This window comes from Oncorhynchus keta, chromosome 18 (assembly GCF_023373465.1).
Source record: "Oncorhynchus keta strain PuntledgeMale-10-30-2019 chromosome 18, Oket_V2, whole genome shotgun sequence".
Classification (NCBI taxonomy): Eukaryota; Metazoa; Chordata; class Actinopteri; order Salmoniformes; family Salmonidae; genus Oncorhynchus; species Oncorhynchus keta.
The window spans coordinates 34,450,449-34,456,437 of NC_068438.1; positions in this window are offsets into that span (position 1 = coordinate 34,450,449).

A 5,989-nucleotide genomic window follows, 5' to 3' on the forward strand; every position below is an offset into this window, starting at 1 on the left:
CATCAAGGGCTCATTTTCAAGGAGCTGACTGTCATTTCCTTTATACGTTTATGAAAGAATGTTCATGATGAAGCTCATTTTCTCACACATTTCAAACAAACAAGCATAGCTCAAAAACAAATAACAAATGAGAATTACAAGTTCACTTAGTTTCAAAGAACACAACCTCTTCTTTAATATGACACCACATTCATGTCAATTGGAACAACACTCATTTTGTCTTTCATTGTGTAAAGACTCTCACTATCAAAAAACGATTAACACTCAACACAAACAAATGTACAAATACAAACAACTATTCAGAGACTATATCAAAATGTACATAACTTATCTCAATAAGATTTAGTATAGACCAGGCCTGAAACAAAATGTAGATAACTTCTCTCAATAAGATTTAGTACAGACCAGGCATGACACAAAATGTAGAAATAGTAGCCTACTTTGACAACAATTCAGTGAATGCAACAAGTATTAGATAGAGACAGATAAAGAGACAAGGTACAAAACTCTTCAGCGACAATAAAATATTTGTAAGACAAATTCATATTTCACACGGTCACTTTAGTGTTTGCATTTAGCCTACAACATATCATGGAACTTCTGGAAGCATCCTGAAAAGTGGCTCAGAACACGTAGAGCCCCCAAAGGAGGTTTCTACACATCTGCCACTCTTTGCCCGGCGTCCACTCCAGATGCATACCACACACCCTCTCTTGTGCCCTTCAATCGTCACCTGCTTTCAAATGAGTTACAACTTGGTCTACATGCCCTGGTGCCGCCCTGGTGCTCTCCTCTTCCTGCCACTGTAGCCATATCACAAAGTGACTGCACAAACTGCATTTTAAATGTCTTCAGGGACCAGCGCCCGCGGTTTCTGGGAAGGGGCCTTTGTAGGGTGCCCCACACAATGTACACATTTATGATGGCAATGTTGAGCATCCCGCAAAACACGTACCATTTTTTGCCTGTGCTTCCAACATTTTAATGGCTCTTCAGTTTGTGAAGAGGGGCAACCCCGCCCATTTTCTTATTGTAATCCATTAGAAGCTCCGGAGCAGTTAAAACTTCCTACCACTTTTAAAAACAACTCCAAAACAAGTCACTTTAGGCCCTGGCTGTGTGGTACAAGGGTGAATGGTGGGACATGCGGCAGAAACACTCCATGGAAACATAGGCTCCCCTCTCGTGTGTGATCTCCCTCTTCCCCACCCTTTTCCTTCTCCTACTCTCTCTGCTTCCTCCTCTCCCTATGATGGCTCCTCACCTACTGCTTCTTCCTCCTGTTCCTCTTCCTCATCATGTTCCTCTCCCTCCAATCTCCTCTCCTTCACTCTCCTCTTCCTCTCTCCCTCCACTCTCCTCTCGCTGCACATCTCTATCCCTCCAGTCATCTCTAACTCCTCTTCCTCCCTTCTCAACCATACACACTGACTTCCTAATAAGGGGTTTCCATAATAAAGTGTATTATACAGTTACAAGCCTCCCAGTCAACACACACACACACACACGCTCTTGCTGCGGGCAATTCCCTGATCCACCTCTACGCAGACGACACCATTCTGTATACTTCTGGCCCTTCCTTGGACACTGTGCTATCTAACCTCCAAACGAGCTTCAATGTCATACAACACTCCTTCCGTGGCCTCCAACTGCTCTTAAACGCTAGTAAAACCAAATGCATGCTTTTCAACCGTTCGCTGCCTGCACCCACACGCCCAACTAGCATCACCACCCTGGATGGTTCCGACCTAGAATATGTGGACATCTATAAGTACCTAGGTGTCTGGCTAGACTGCAAACTCTCCTTCCAGACTCATATCAAACATCTCCAATCCAAAATCAAATCTAGAGTCGGCTTTCTATTTCGCAACAAAGCCTCCTTCACTCACACCACAAAACTTACCCTAGTAAAACTGACTATCCTACCGATCCTCGACTTCGGCGATGTCATCGACAAAATAGCTTCCAATACTCTACTCAGCAAACTGGATGCAGTTTATCACAGTGCCATCCGTTTTGTTACTAAAGCACCTTATACCACCCACCACTGTGACCTGTATGCTCTAGTCGGCTGGCCCTCGCTACATTTTCGTCGCCAGACCCACTGGCTCCAAGTCATCTACAAGTCTATGCTGGGTAAAGTTCCGCCTTATCTCAGTTCACTGGTCACGATGGCAACACCCACCCGTAGCACGCGCTCCAGCAGGTATGTCTCACTGATCATCCCTAAAGCCAAAACCTCATTTGGCCGCCCTTTCCTTCCAGCTCTCTACTGCCTGCGACTGGAACAAATTGCAAAAATCTCTGAAGCTGGAGACTTTTATCTCCCTCACCAATTTTAAACATCTGCTATCTGAGCAGCTAACCAATCGCTGCAGCTGTACATAGTCCATCGGTATATTGCCCACCCAATTTGCCTACCTCATCCTCATACTGTTTTTATTTGATTTACTTTTCTGCTCTTTTGCACACCAGTATCTCTACCTGCACATGTTCTTCTGATCATTTATCACTCCAGTGTTAATCTGCTAAATTATTCACTCCTATTGTAACGGCGTTCGTCTGTTGAAAGAGAGTCGGACCAAAATGCAGCGTGGTGGTTACTCATGTTCTTTAATGAAATAGAACGATACATGAAATAACTATATATATATACAAAACAACAAACGGAACGTGAAAACCTATACAGCCTGTCTAGTGAAACAACTACACAGAGACAGGAACAATCACCCACGAAAACACTCACAGAATATGGCTGCCTAAATATGGTTCTCAATCAGAGTCAGGTGATTTATCGTTGTCTCTGATTGGGAACCATATTTAGGCAGCCATATTCTGTGAGTGTTTTCGTGGGTGATTGTTCCTGTCTCTGTGTTTGTTTTCACTAGATAGGCTGTATAGGTTTTCGCGTTCCGTTTGTTGTTTTGTAATTTAAGTTATTTCATGTATCGTCATTATTTGTATTAAAGAACATGAGTAACCACCACGCCGCATTTTGGTCCGACTCTCTTTCGACAGACGAACGCCGTTACACCAATGGCCTATTTATTGCCTACCTCCTCATGTCTTTTGCACACAATGTATATAGATTATTTTTTTCTACTATGTTATTGACTTGTTTATTGTTTACTCCATGTGTAATTCTGTGTTGTTGTCTGTTCACACTGCTATGCTTTATCTTGGCCAGGTCACAGTTGCAAGTGAGAACTTGTTCTCAACTAGCCTACCTGGTTAAATAAAGGTGAAATTTCAAAAAATAAAAACACACACACACTCTCTCTCTCTCTCTCCTCCAATCAACTCTTACTTTCTTGCCTGAAAGACTAACTACTGAGTTTGCCAATGTTAGCTGATTAGTTACGAATCTGGGGCAGTTTCCAAATGAATTGCATCAGTAGAAACAGGACAAAACAAGTAACTTGTTAGCTGGCTATGTAAACAAATATCCAGCTAAGCTGTCAAATAGGAAAACGAGGCAATCCATAGCCTATGAATATCTGCACCTAGCAAACATGACAAACAATAACCTAAGCCCAACAAATAAACACAAATTATTCTAGCCTAGTAAAAGTGACAGCTGAGGTTGACGCTTCGTGAGTGCAGCTCAAATTTACAGCTACATGCAACTTGTCTTGCCTGACAGACTAACAAGCTTGCTACAGTAGCTAGCTATAGCAAGCAGCTTGGGTCGTTTCCATATGATTTACATAGAAACAACACAAAACAACCAACTAGTTAGCTGACTATATACAGTTAAACACTGCAACTATTTCCATGAGACTGTCACGACTTCCGCTGGAGTCGGTCCCTCTCCTTGTTCGAGTGGCGTTTGGCGGTCGACGTTACCGGCCTTCTAGCCATCGCCGATCCACTTTTTATTTTCCATTTGTTTTGTCTTTGTTTTCTACACACCTGGTTTCAATTCCCCCATGACATGTTCATTATTTAACCCTCTGGTTTCCCCCATGTTTGTGTGTGTGTTTGTTCTATTGTTCAGGCTGTTACTGACGGCTGGTATTTTGTTGCCGGGTTTCGTTATTATGCCCGTTTATTTTGTGGTACTGGTATTGTTCCGCACCATAGTATTGTGTTTATACTGGTGTTATCTTGTATTAAATACCTTGTCCACACATCTCAGCTCTCCTGCGCCTGACTCCTTTCACCAATTACCCACAGCCTTGACAGAGACAGAGAGAAATCATTAGAGCTCCACAGCTGATGTGCTCGCCTGTACCAACCAAGTTATCATGACAGGGATTTGCTCATTTAATTTTATTCCCCAAGTTTCCCAGCATCAAACATCGACAACACCAAACATTAATCTGCTGTTTACTTATTTCACTCACCTCGACATCATCGCTTTTCAAAGTGTAAGGAACTGTCCGAATTTGTATCTTCAACCAGAGAAATAAAGCCTCGTGTCCCCTTCGGCACCCTCATTTTGAGTAATTATGTGCATAAAACTTTGACAGTCTGATTGATGACAACCGCCACGTGAATATGACAACGGGTTGTTAGCAAGTTAACTTTGTGATATTGACACAGATATTATTGTTAGAAAAACAAGGCCATTCGCGGCCGCTATAGTAATTTAAAGAAAGGCCTTCAACGGCCGCTTTGGGTTCTGAAGAGTTAATCAGAGAATAATTGCAGTCAGGGAGTAAGCATGGACTCAGACTTCTCCATCGGATGCTACTGAAGTTGTTTTATACAGCAAACGAGACAAACAAACACACACAATAACACTGACACTTCACTGACAGTCTGACAACCTCAGTCTTGTCAGCTTTCCACCTCCTCCTTATTAGAGTGGTTGTGTATGTCCCTTTTACTACCCACCCCCAGTGTAATTCCTTTTCCCTCAGGCTCATCTTGTCCAGAACAATTTATAAAGTCATTTAGAGACTATGTGTTTTGTCACTCTCAGAGTGTGACTCATCAGGCAGTGAGTTAGAGAGGGACTCATACAGACAGAAGCTCTTTCCCCGGCATAGATAGTTGTGGCTCTTTTGGCTTTTCTTTATATATGGTTATTATTGTTTTTTTTTAATCGTAAAAAATAAGTGAATAAAATAATATAAAAAGAGAGTTTTGCGTCTGTGTTGGGAAGCTGCCACATGGACACGTGTTTGAACTCTGAATCACTTGACCAATAGACATACAGTTGGAATAGGAAGTTTACATACACCTTAGGCAAATAAATTTCAACTCAGTTTTTCACAATTCCTGACATTTAATCCTAGTAAAAATTCCCTGTCTTAGGTCAGTTAAGATCACCACTTTATTTTAAGAATGTGAAATGTCAGAAAAATAGTAGAGAGAATGATTTATTTCAGCTTTTATTTATTTCATCACATTCCTAGTGGGTCAGAAGTTTACATACACTCAATTAGTATTGTCACGCCCTGACCATAGAGAGCTTTTTATTCTCTATGTTGGTTAGGTTGGGGTGTGACTAGGGTGGGTTATCTTGGTGATTATATATATCTGTGTTGGCCTGGTATGGTTCCCAATCAGAGGCAGCTGTTTATCGTTGTCTCTGATTGGGGATCACATTTTGGCAGCCATTTCCACATTGGGCTTTGTGGGATCTTGTTTCTGTGTAGTGCCTGTTAACACTGCAATTACTTCACGGTTTGTTTGTTTTCTGTATTTGTTTTGGGGAGTTTTTTTATTAAAACGTGTAACTCTAGGCACGCTGCGCCTTGGTCCAATCATTCTAACGATCGTGACAGAAGATCCCACCATGACCGGACCAAGCAGCGTGCCCGGGAGGAGATGTCATGGTCTTTGGAAGAGGTCGAGGAGAGAATATCCTGGACTTGGAAGAAGTCTTGGCAAGATACGAAGGCCTGCCGTGGAAGCATGCGGAGGCAGCGAAGGAGCAACAACATTTGTTTTGGTGAGTTTTTTTTATTAAAACATGTGGAACTCTACGCATGCTGCGCCTTGGTCCAATCATTCTAACGATCGTGCCAAGTATTTGGTA